Source organism: Manis javanica, chromosome 15 (assembly GCF_040802235.1).
Source record: "Manis javanica isolate MJ-LG chromosome 15, MJ_LKY, whole genome shotgun sequence".
Lineage (NCBI taxonomy): Eukaryota > Metazoa > Chordata > Mammalia > Pholidota > Manidae > Manis > Manis javanica.
Genome location: NC_133170.1, coordinates 53140023 through 53153393, shown reverse-complemented (window position 1 = coordinate 53153393; position 13371 = coordinate 53140023). Strand labels below are relative to the sequence as shown.

The 13371-nt window shown below is 38.4% G+C and overlaps 1 long non-coding RNA gene across 6 annotated transcripts in view; it reads left to right on the top strand.

Annotated features, from left to right (window-relative positions):
• LOC118970578 (uncharacterized) overlaps positions 1-13057 on the top strand; it is a 49559-nt gene extending 36502 nt beyond the window's left edge. For 2 of the 6 annotated variants that reach the window (XR_012125392.1, XR_012125389.1), the window contains exons 4-5: positions 6778-6927; positions 7396-8688. This is a non-coding gene — a long non-coding RNA (uncharacterized lncRNA). Of the gene's footprint in view, positions 1-715; positions 5747-6777; positions 6928-7395; positions 8689-11834 lie in introns of those variants that run through there. The other 4 variants (XR_012125391.1, XR_012125390.1, XR_012125388.1 and 1 more) reach the window with 4 other exon arrangements.
• The last annotated feature ends 314 nt before the right edge of the window (positions 13058-13371 follow it).

The following is a 13371-nucleotide window of genomic DNA, read 5'->3' as shown; positions in this document are numbered from 1 at the left end:
TGATTTTAAATTTTTCCTTTGGATTGAGGTAGACTATCCATAAAGTGCACCACTTAATTCGTTTTTTCAAACATGTGTTCCCTATGTCACCATCATCCAGATCAAGATGCAAAACGACCCAGAAGGTTCCATTTTGTCTCTTTTTAGCTGACACCACATCTTCCCCCTCTACAGCCCTGCTGAGACGGCTCCTCTTCAGACTTCCAGCATACAGACAATTTTGTACCTCTATATACTTGTGTTCATATTTTCAGATTTTCCAGTATCAACATGGACTGTTTGAATAATTACTAAAAAAAAAGCAAAGTAGATGAAAGGATAGCTTTATGCAACAAGCCTGAGTATCTCATATTAATGAAGAAAGTGATTTCCGGAAATTCCAAAGCAGAGGCCACTACCAAGGAGAGGTGCAGGGTATATAGCGGGATACATGTGCCATCAGGGTAAAGAGTGAAAGGGGATCATAGCTGGGGGGGCAGTGTGCTGAATTTCAGCTCCAGTACTTTCTGTGATGAGGAGGGGTCTCAGGGCTGCAGCCGATGGTTTCATTGCTCTGCTAGTCCGTTTGCTTTCTAAGCAGTAAAATGGGATTACAGGTTTCAAGAATCAGATTCTCACCGATCTGTTTCAGACCCATAGATTTCAAGCCCACCATTATTCAATTGAAGGATTTGATGTCTCTGAGGAGAGGCAAATTATTGCATCTGAAGAGCTTTTCTGGAAGAAAGGGAAAAATATCACACACTATAGTGGTTCGCTAATTACGTTCAAGTCCATGCTAGAGTCAAAAGCAGCAAGACTGTGAGAATTTCCTTCACATCTCAAGCCCTTCTCTTTGGAAGGGGGTCTCTAAAAACCTCGTTACAATTGAAGAGAAATTACTATTCTTCAGAGCACCTTCTCTTGAAGTTTGAAGGTTTCAAACTGGTGGAGAATTTCTTAGACACTGAGGTCAGATTTAAAAAGAAGTACGTTTTGTTGGGCTCCTCTGACAATTCTTAAACAGTAGTTCTTGTGCTGACTAGGGGGCACTTAACATGAAGATTGCTCATCTGTGCCCAAATTGTAGAGGCAGAGGAGGAAAAGTACATCTTCCCATATGGTAAGGAAGCTAGTAAATCTGTTGTTAACCCCTTCACCTTAGAAATTGCGTGTCGTAGCTTGAAATTCAGCACTGTCCTTTTTAAGATGATGTGAAACCCTATTTAATAGTGAGAATAAACAAGAGATATGGATTTATGTAAGACCCAGTTCAAATCACATGAAAATTTTTTTTGGACAACTTGCATGTAGTCAACACTTCAGACTTACAGGTTTATTTTTTTTTCACCTGTAAATTAGGAATAATACTATTTTCTCACAGGATTATGGTGGGGATTAAATTTTAAAAACAGAGAAAAAGCTAAAGCATCATATAGACTCTCCAGAAATATTGGTTTCCTCCTCCTCTCTGTTTAATGAGATCTCCTCAGGTAGGGCTATCCAGGGAAGTGTAAGACCAATAAAGTTAGGAGCACACATTTTTGAATTAGGCGTAAATAATTTCAAGTCATGGATCTTTCCTGTACTTGCTGTGTAACCCTGGACAGATTACTTAGCATCTCTGATTTATGGTATCCTCATTTTAAAAATAGAATTGGGAGTAATTGCTAACTCAGAGGTTGTTAAAAGAATTCAATGTTATAAACAGCTGTACTGTTCTTAGCACAATACCACACAGTTAGAAAAAAAATCAATAAAAAGGAGTTTTTGTTATTTAAACTAGACCTTAGCTGCTACTATATTATCCACAAAAGTAAAGAGATGATACTAATATTTTCAGTTGTATTAAATGAAACATCTCATATAGAAATATGGTGGTTTTTCTTAATCTGAAAATAGGATGGTGCTAGAACTCAAGTGGGCCACAGAAGTCAATATCCCTGCCCATAGTTGACCCCCGCAACTCCCTAGACTTAAATTTCTTTCTTAATTTCAGTGTTGTCTACTAAGAATCACTTATGTGGATAAGAACATGGAATTCTTAACATTATCTAGACTAATAATAGCATATCCTATGTAACCATACTCCTTATAATTATTTTGTATTTATAAGTCTGTAACTGGTCCAGTCTTTAGGAGAGGAAACCCATGTATTGATAAACCATGGAGAGAAATTAAAGGTCTAGTGATGAAGACAATGGTGACAATCCAGTTCCAAGAACATGGCAAGCCCTGTGTCTGTTACTCTTTTGAAATGCCTTTTTTTAAAGGAGGGTTCATTCATACACCCACTATTATTCATCAGAATCAATTTGTCTCTTGTCAAACCATGTAGTATTTTCTACAATTAAAAAAAAAACTTTTTATCCCCTCCTTGGGCACAAATCAATTCATGATCTAAGAGAATGAGCATTTCAATAACATTTCTACCCTCATAATTTATTTTCTTTTGTTTTAATTAGATTTTATTTTTTAGAGCATATTTAGGTTCATGGCAATGTTGAGTGGGAAGGACAGAAACTTCCCCTTCAGCCCTTGTCCCCACCTGGCACACACAGCCTACCCTATTATCAACATCTGCAGTGACATATTTTTTATTATCTATGAACTTACACTGGCATGTCACTGTCAAGCTGTCCATCATTACATTAGAGTTCACTCTTGTTGTTACATATTCTGTGGGTTTTGCAAATGTATAATGACCTGGATCCACTATTGTAGTATCACACCGAGTAAGTTTCACTGCTCTAAAAATCCCGTGTTCTGCCTAATCATCCCTTGAACTCTTGTCAATCACTGATATTCTTACTGTCACCATAGTTTACCTTTTCCAGCACTTCATATAGTTGGAATTGTACAGTAAGTAGCCTTTTCAGACTGGCTTCTTTCACTTAGTCATATGTATTCAGTTCCTCCATGGCTTTTCATGGCTGGACAGCTCAATTCTGTTTAGCACGGCCTAATATTCCAGTGTCTAGATGTCCCAGTGTATCAGCTCACCTACTGTAGGACATCTGGGTTGCTTCCAAGTATTGATGATTAGGAACAAAGATTTTAGCAAACATTCAGGTGCAAGTTTTTGTATGGACATAAGTCCTCAACTTTTTTGGATAGATACCAAGGAGTAAAATGGCTGGGTTTTATGATAAAAGCATCTTTGATTTTGTAAGAAATTGCCAAACTATCTTCCAAAGTGGCTGCACCATTTTGCTTTCCCTACATGAATGAGAGTTCTAGCTGCTCTATGTCCTTGTGAGCATTTGGCGTTCTCAGTACTTCTCTTGGGCATGTCTTCATGTCAGTTTATATCAATTTTCCTTTTGATTTGCATATTTAGTTTTCCATTAATTTCAAGAATGTATTGTGGCATTGATGACATTTTCCCTTTCATTTTAAGGGATTTTCTTCTCTGAGGACACCATTTATCTTTTTGGTGGATACCTTTGTCTGCCATATTTATTTTATTTTCTGTTACTAATTTATTAATATTAGTCTTTATTCCCTCTGCATTCTATTTTCTATCTTTAGCTTTTTCTTCTTGTCCGCAGTTAGGTCACCACCCATGTTTATTTATTTACGTCTTTGCATAAAAATATTTACTAATTTGTAATTGTGATGTCTTTGTCCACAATTTATTTCTTTAACATTGAAAGCTACATTTTTATATCGTTTTGTTTATTTTTCTTACTCCGTGTTTTTATCTTATCTTTGAGCCCTTGTTTCTTAAAGTCTGGTCTTACTTAGTTTATTTATAGTCTGAAGCATTTCTAAGAACTTTTTCTTTTTCTGAAGGCTTATATTTTCTTCTACAAAGGATTCTTCACCTATTACTGCCATCCTATAGCTGTTTTTTCTCTTATTATTTTACTGCACATGCTCAGAGAGATGCATTATATCTCTCCGTGTCTTTTTTTTCTCTCTCTTTTATGCTAGATACAACAAACTGAGCACTGGTGATCAGGTTTAAAGCAGACTGGGTGAATTCTCATTGACTACCTCTCCAATCCAGTTGAGAATTATTTTTCTTTTTTATAATTTAAAACTTAAAGGTATTGTGTATGTAGCATGAATGGGGTAGAATTGAATGGGAAGCAGTTGGGTGATATAGCCTGCTCATACTAGCACATGAAAGTGGGTTATTTTCTCAGTAGTACTACATTTTCAGTAGTTTTGTGAGCCAGCTGTTAAAAATAAAATAAATTTGTACAAATTATTAAAAATTAAATTATATGAATTTACAAATCAGTATATTATATTAGAAACAAAAGGAATGCATCCTCAAAACTTCATCTTTCCTAATGGCTTTATTTTACTATGATCTATGTATGCTGTTGAGGTTATTTAGGCCAGTTGTGGTGCGTTCAATAATACCACATTCACTGCCTGAAATTGGCCATGGTGAGAATTTTTATGTCATGGAAATTGGCAAATGTTACAAATCAAGACTTGACTTACTGTTTTGTTGATAATCTAGACTCAGTGACATGATGGAGAAAATATTACTAATTCAGGTTAAACTGAAATGTACTGTGCTTTTTGCCATTACATTGTGATTAGAACAGAAAATTGAGAAAATATGTTTTCAGTACTTGCACATGACTTCCCAATTCAGAAAGGAGTTAGTGGTGGAGTTAGTTGTTCACTGTATTTAGAAGTGACAAACATCTTTGTGGTGTCATTTTATTCTTATTTGGTAAAATAGAAACAAATATCAATGAACATTCATGTTGGAACTATACTCGTCTATCAGTTGAACCATCTTTTGGCCATGTACAAGAGTTCTGCAAAAAGCAATAAAATACACTGCAAAAATCAACTGACTATGTGGAATGTGGAATGTGTTGCATGTTTCATTTTTACTTGTAAATATTTGTAAATTTATTATTTTTAAGGATGTGTGCTATACATCCTTCATATCAGTACAAATTTTATAAATATGTATGTATATATACATATATAAAACATGTGTGAAAAATAATGCATGTGTATGTATGTATATACATACATATTTACATACACACACACATCATTTTTCTCCCAGGGAGCATCTGGCTGTTAAAACACTTACCAGTATTCCACAGGTAGAAAGCATTAGGTGGGATTAGATGTACCTTTTTTTAGGGAGCTTTAATGTTGTTTTCATATCTCATGGCCAAGTTTATTCCCCTTTGCTGGAATGTACTGGGGTACTATGCAAATATTTAATAACCGTAAAGACAGGCACTCAATAATTAAAACCGAGCCACTGGAGATTAGCCATAGTATCCTGTTTCCATGAAAGAACACTTTTAGGACTGAAATAATTTTGCCAATTTACCTTGAGGCGCTGGACCTTTCCATTCAGTTAGTGAGTCAGCAAGATTCTTGTTTGATCCTGCTTTTGATCCTCTGTGCTCAGCAGTCCTGAGCACCCGCTCCCGGGCCCTGCTCCCCTACCAGTGGGAGGGGCTGCACCGGTGTCTGTTCCCCCGCTGCCTCTCCTCTGAAGAGCTTCACTAGTTTTCTTCTTTGTATTGTGTGTGTCTCTCTTTGTTTTAATCCCTACACATTGCGGGAGACAATTAGATTGGGAAGTTAATATTTTCTCTTTCCTCTCCCTCTGTTCCTCCCTTTCCTCTAAAATTAAAAGCTCTAAAGCTTTTCCTTGGCTTTGCCTGGACGTAGAGGTGGCCAGGGCAGAGTTTTCAGTGGCAAGAAATTTTTTCTCTTCTGGAACTGACCCCAGGAACTGAACTTCCACCGCCTTCCCAGTTGGACATGCGCTGTAAGAGTGCTGTGTGTCTGTGTGAGTGTGTCTGTGTTGAGGGGGAGTCAGTGTGATTGTGTATGTGTGAGTGTGTGTGTGGGGGGGGAGTTTTTGTGATTGTGGGGTGGGGAGTGGGGGGGAGTTTGTGTGATTGTGGGGCGGGGAGTGGGGGGGAGTTTGTGTGATTATGTGTGTGACTGTGTGGGATGGGGGGTTGAGTGTGTGTGTGTGTGTGTGTGTGTGTGTGTGCGTGTGTGTGTGTGTGTGTGTGTGGTGGGGAGTGGTTTCCTTTCTCTTTGCATTGCCCCTTACAGAATATTTGGCAAAAATATATCCTTTATGAAAATATGCATTTTATGTCTTAAAATGTATCTGCCCCCCAAAGAATCTACTTAGGGATGTGTCCATGTTTAGCTCTGGCCTAGATATGTGGTTAAATGTCCTCTTTGGCTTCAGCTTCAGCTTGGCCTTTGAAGGATTCATTCATGGGCAGTTTCAGACCTCTGGTATCCTTAACCTTGCGATGGTCTGAGTCATGCTATGGTAAAGGTGCCATCACACCAAAACACAACCTGGTCAGTAAATTAGACAAGGCATTTCACCCCAATTCATTGTTCATATGTGAATATTCATTTTCAAATTATATATACACATTCTAGAGGTGCCTTGAAGTGAAAAATCTTACTGCTTTACATATGGTGAATATCAGCAATTATTGGAAAATAAATGTACATGTCCTAATTCAAACAAAATGCTACAATAATTAATAGTGATTTTGGAAATTGCTGAGGTTGTATACCAAATACTGTTGTATTTTAAATGAATGGGGATGATTGGCAGAAAATACACTGTGAAAGAGTGTGTTAGCTACATAAAGTAGGAAGACTCTTATATTCTTCTAATTAGAAACATTAATAATAACACAAGACAGATAAAGAAAGTTTACATTAAACCATCCTTCTAATCTTTACAGGATTACTTGGTATATGAGTATTGGCTACATTTAACAAGATAGCTTTTAAGGACTGTATTTAATTTTCATTGTTTAGTTATACTTTGGCCATGAGTCTGTCAAGAAGTCCCATTGAGGCATCCTTCCCATTGTATGAGAATGAGTCAGAAGAAGAATGTGAACTTTCCCAACTTTTTATAGAATGGAAAAATCAGAAAACTGTCATGCAATTGCCATTGACAACAAGGTAAATATGAAGGCATCGAATGATTCAGGCATCACAAGCATTCAATTTGTTCACACTCTCAGCTGCTCACTTGGAAAGTAATTATAGCAGTGCGTAATAGAACAGATTTACTGGCTGTGAGCAGAAAGATAGTCACCATGCCCTCATTCTCTTTAAGCCATAGAAAAGCTCCATGACCTACTAGAGATGTTGAAAATTTCTTGTCTGCACTTTCACAAAATGTTCAAACAACATAGAATAGCAACTATTGCAAGTTTAAAACAAAAACTACTTGGCATACAGAAAGCCTACATACTTACTGAACTTTGCAATAAGAAAACCAAGTTAACATGTGACAGTTTGAAAAGCATAGTTTAATTATTGCAATCTCCTAAAGAATAAAACCAGTTCATATTTCTCAAGAGTGGAAGCATTTATTACATGTACCATGTAAGAATAAACACTAATCATTTCATTATTCTATTCTAGGGAAGGTGCTTGGGTTGAGGACAACTTTATGGAGAACCAGAGCAGTCAGTCCCAAGCGATGTGTCAAGCTTTATGCCATTGTCTCCATGAAATTGGGTCTGTTTCCTGGTGAGAATTCATTCTTCTGTTCTTACAAAGTTATCCCTCATGATTATGTATGCAGTGATCTGTCCAATTAGTTATTTAGCATAGGAACAAACACATTTCTGACTGATTGGCAGGATTTGCTAATTATGGATTAGGAAGGGACACTTGGAAATTTTAGAGTAGGCAAATATTATTTGCATAAACAAGTTATTACAATAAAAAACATTTCCCTAAGTGCTCAGGAATGTCTTATGTCTATTTCTTCACTGACACTTGCTTCAGAGAAGCTGTACAACACAACAGAGATCCCAAGGAAAGTCGGTGACCTTACATTCTCTGTCAAATTAAAAGGAATTCTTCATCTTGAGAAGTCTAAGTTTTAGCACAGTTCAACTGGTTACAATTCAATCTTTCCATTTTGAAATGAGTAAGAACAAATCAGCAAGGAGAGGGGTGTCCACAATGACACACTGTGACACATGTCAGACTTTGAATTATTAAATATTTGGTTTGGAATCCTAGCTCTGCTACTTCATGGTGATGTGACCTTCAGTCTTTCTGAACCTGTTTTCTCTTCTATTAAATGGGAAGAATAATAGAATCTATTGTGTAAGATTATTATGAGGTTTAAATAAACTAATCTTCATAAAATGCTTGTAAATTATTACATCATAACAAATAACCCAATATTCATGGATTAAAATGAGAGAATTCTTATTTCTCCTGAATCTGGGTCAGCTCAACCTCGCCGGTGCCTGTCCTGGGCTTGGTTGATGTCACTGGACTCACTGGAGTATTCACAGGCCAGGAGAGTTACCAGATGTTGGCTGGCTATTACAGTGACTGAGGGAACTGGGCCACACATCTCCCATCTTCCAGGGGTCTGACCCAGGTTTATTCCCATAGCAGAGGTACAGGTCCAAGAGTTAAAGTGAAGATATTCAAGGCTTCTTAAGGCCTAGGCTTGGACATGGCACATCATTGTTTGCACCATATCCTATTAATGAAAGCAAGCCACATGGCCAAACCCCACATCAATGGAGCAGGAGGAAAGTGCAACATCACATGGCAAAGGTCATGGAAAACATGGAAACCTGGAGGTGTGAACAGTTGTGGCTATTGATGCAACCTATTACCATGCACAGCACAATGGTTAGCTCATGGTAGGCATTCAAGAAGCAGCGACTCATATTTTTATTGTGGAGTAGGTGGGAGGGGAGGGGGTCAGGGAGGTAGTCCAGGGGGCAGGACGCTGGCTTAGGAATGAGTGTGTCATTGAATGGTTGATGCTCTGGCCTTTCATAGGCAACACTGAACTGGACACCAGCTACCCATGTATCTTTTAACTGATCAAGGTCACCATATAGGATGTTTATATCATTCTTTTCAACTATAGGATCCTGTTCAAATATTAAGAAATCCTCAAACTCTTACTCTGTAGTTGAACAGAGAATGAATAATCCTATCTTCCCTGAGGAGCCTTCTTTGTCACAATGGCAAAGTGATTCATCCACCGAAGGTCACTGGTAAATTGAAATCTGAGCCAGGACTTTGAAGGAGTTACTATCTCACAGCTAAGTGTTTTGACAAGGTGGGATGAGCCAGGTTAATAGAAAAAGCCACTTATAAAGGGGATATTTTTTATCCACACACTTTGCTGGAAACCTTAACATGAAGATTGATAGCAAGTTGGAAAAATTGCACAGGAAAAGAGAAAGGCATTACTGAGTGTAAGGAGTGTAATTTGGTTTTGAAATACCTCATGAGCTATCAATGGGAGCTAAGAAGGGCCAGAGGGCATTGCAATGGAATTGAGCAAATTGAAGAGTTATTTTAGGAAAAGCAAAACAGGGAAGAAAATTTGGGCTAGGAAAATTCATTACAAACATGTCATTCATTATAAATGAAGAGAAACATTGCAATCCTCTATCAGCCAAGCCCGAAGCAGGCTTATATCTAAACCCCCCGTTCACACACACATAAGGTACACATCCAGTTTTTTAATGCCAAATAAGACCCCTCCTCCTCTCTTCATCATATCCCTTGGAGACTTATTTCATGGACCTTTGCTTTCTTGCCCACAATCATAGTGTAATTAAGGAGGCATAGTAGAGTCCAGAGTGTGAATGCTGAAGGACTGTCCTTCCTCACCTCTATTTTGTTTCAGAAAATTTGGACCCCAGCAAAACCTCTACGCCTCCTAATTCTCTACCACTCGTGACCTCAGGATGTTTATTAGACTTGAGACCACCAGAAATTAGATCAATCTGCCTTTTATATGAATTTCCTTCAAGCAGCAGATTCCCATGATCTCTTGGCCATGTGCTTGCTCAAAGGCTCTATGAATAGAGAAGCACCCCAGCTCCCAGCATTCTTTACCACCTTCCATGTCTTATTTTTTCCACAGCATTCATCACCAATCATCACACATATTTTACTAAGTTTTATTTACTAGGTTATGTGTTTAATGTGTTGCTGTTCTCTCTGAATGTAAGCTCAATGAAGTAGGTACATTTTACTATATTCTTAATGGGTAGGACAGGGTGTGGCTCATAGGAGGCTTCAATAATTATTTCTCGAACTAGTAAATGTCAGTGCCCCCCTGTGTATTTAGATTTAGGGTGTAAAACACCTATGAGGCACATTATGATATTGACATGCCCATATTATGTAACTATGAATGCTGATAGAAAGATAATGGGTATTGGACTCAGAGAGAAATAGGTTCCAATCCTGATAACGAAATGTGAGTGAAAATCGTTTGTGTCACTTCTGGATTAAGCATGTTAAAGAAAGTAGGAGAAATTGTAATACTCTTCTCAATCTATGGAGGTAAAAATGGGCCCTCTACTAGCTTAGCTCCTTGAGAACTAAGAAGGCAGAGACCCCTGTTGGCACACACTGAACCTATAACATGTGAACAAGAAAAACATGAATGTTTTATTAAGTCACTGAGATGTGGGGATTGTTTGTTACAGAAGCATAACCTAACCTACTCTGACTGACTCATATACTCTGTGGCTTAGGAAGTTACTATGATAATAATGATGCTATGTTATAGAAATAATGAGGCTTCCCCATAATACTGTAATCAAATCATTTATATAAAACATTTAGCATGACCTTTGATTTATAGTCTGTCTTCAATAACATTTAAAATGATAACAATTATATACAGAAGAGATCAAAACATCCACCACTTGTCACCAAGTTTTTCAGCTTCCTGAAGTCATTCCTTCTTTCTATATCCAAGGAAAATAGTTATAGTCTTTATACTACAGTGGATGCAGCATGCAATGCCTTCCCTGATATTCTTGTGGGAAAATAGGAATGGGAGAGATTGCACAATGATTACATTCTTCTGGTCGCTCTTTGTCATTGCTGCCTCCAAAGTAATACTTTTGCAACTGCTCTGGTCCCCTCTGTTCACCTCCTTTTTGATTTCAACACATGGAAGAGGCCTTCGCTCCTTCCGTGCCACAACTGCTAAAATCAATACCCTCAACATGTCAAAGTACTTATCACTCAGAGAGGTAAGATGCATCTTTCTCTGTCTTTTGAAAATCCTACAAAAGTATTAAGCACATGGCAAACTTTAAGTAATTCTTTGTTGCTTGCTTACTTGCATGCTATGTTCTTCTTTTCACTTAAGTCGGAGGTTAGCAAGTGTTTTTTTATATCAAGGGCCAGATATTAAATGTTTTTGGCTTTGTGGCCCATACAGTCCCTGTCACAATCACTCAATATCCATTTGTCTGTGGTGTGACAGTGACAGTGATGGTTGACATCACATAAACAGGTAAGTCTGGCTTTGTTCCAATAAAACTTGGAAAAAATATAGGCAGCTCCTGGATTTAGTTCTCAGGTTGTAGTTTGCTGATCTCTGACTAAGTTATTCCAATTGCCTTCATCAGACCAGAGAACATGTACATTTCAGACATTTCCAGAGATACTTTCTTCAATTTTTTTTTATTTTTGTTTATTCAATAACTTTATCAGCCATCTGCTCTGCCCTAGGCTTTGTAACATTCTGACCTTACAAAACAATAGCCAATAGTCCTGCCTTCCGGGATGTCTTCATCCAGGGGGAGAATAGAGGTGGAAACACAGGTAACAACACAATTTAGGGTAAGAAACTCTATCATAAAACTTTCTCAAAATGGAGACAAATGGATATTGTCCTAGGAAGTTTATTTCAACCTCTAAGTTTCCTGGAATAAGTGATGCACATCAGGTGGCTGATTTCACAAGTATAATCTCTCTGGCAGGAATTCTAGGAAGCCATCATTTTCATCTTAGGCAGAAACTGAGATTTTTGTTTTCTTTTAATTAGTGTTTGTTTCTTCCCTTAGAAAAACAGGACATAAAAGGAACCAAGAAACAGTTCCAAACAGAATCCCTTTCCATGCTTGCAGGCTGTATTTAAGTGATGAAACCCAGGGATGGAAGTTTCTATCAGACGGAACAACTGTGGCTATGAGATTCAAGCAGGCCAGTGTAAGCCCCAATGATCCTCACAGTCATCACAACATTACCTTATTAGCCATTTTAACCTGAGCAGTTTATAAGCAAGAAACACTCTTTAAGGTACTCCCTCCTTTATTTCCCATTTGTAGAGACAGAAGCAAGCACTTCACAAGGGTGAAGAAACTGTATGCTGTTCTTCAAGCTTAGGAACACTCAGATAACCCTTTGGGAAACGTGGAGTAAGCTGAGAAGGGGGTCAGAACTGGAGTCACACCAGGCCCTGGCACGGCTCCTTGATGGCCATACCAGATGTCTGAATCAACTTCAGCAGAAGGGACAGGTGCTCTTTCAAATCTGAAAATACAAGCAGAGACATAAGCTGATTCTTGGTCTTCTTTGAAGGGAAGGGAATTAAGAAGGAAGGCATTTAGAGGATAAAGAAGCAGAAGCCAAAGACCTGCCTTGGATGAAAACTTCTGAGCTAAATACCCAATAGGGAGTCATTTTCTTTTCCTACTCAGAGATAGTAATGGCCCCAGGGTGTCAGACCTGCTCACTCTTTTCTTGATCACAGAGAAGTCCTCAGCTGATCAAAGTGGAGAAGCCATCCACGGATCCAGCTTTGTCTACCTGAGTGAGGATGTCCACACCTCCTTGAAGGACCTACTGTGTCCTCTGGACTTTCCCTAGTGGCATAATAGCACCTTCAAAATGTCTGCACTTAAGGCAAAACAACCTTCAGGTTGGTGTCAAGGAAGGAAGAAGACAGGTTAGCCCAAATTATACCCACTAGGGATGTCGCCGGTGGGCAAGTGTGCTTTTCACAAGCCCACAAACATAAACAACAAATTATGTTGGTGCCTTTGACTGGATTAGAAGCAAGGACACTGCAAAGGCATTTTCCAAAGTTGGCTTTGAATAAGCCCACTCTCCTTCCAATAGATTTCTCTGTCTGTTAAATAAATTCTTCCAAGGATTAGGCGTTCTAAGTTTTTTATTATTTTAAAGGTCCTCAGCCAGGCAAATTCTTTTGGCCCCAGTGAGCATTCTATAGCTGACATACTGCAGGGATTGGCAAAAAGCCTGCAATATACACCTCCTGGAAATGGCACTTCGTCATATGCTTTCTTGTAGTAGTGATTCTGTTTGTGAATAAAGAATTTCTGTAACTTTACTGCATTTACCTCCAAGAAGGGACGAACAGCAGGGAGGAGTGCACAAAGGCCCCTGGGTGACTAAGATCATGGACCTCAGAATGAAGTCACTAAAGAAATGTGGTTCATTGCTTTTTGTTCAAATCGGCACAGTGACCTTAACTACCCCCATCCTACCCATAGGCTTGTCCTCAAATACCTCAAAGAGCCTCTTTCTAGGGCCTCCACACCCCACGTGCAGTTTGTTACTTGTCCTGTGCTGGTAGCC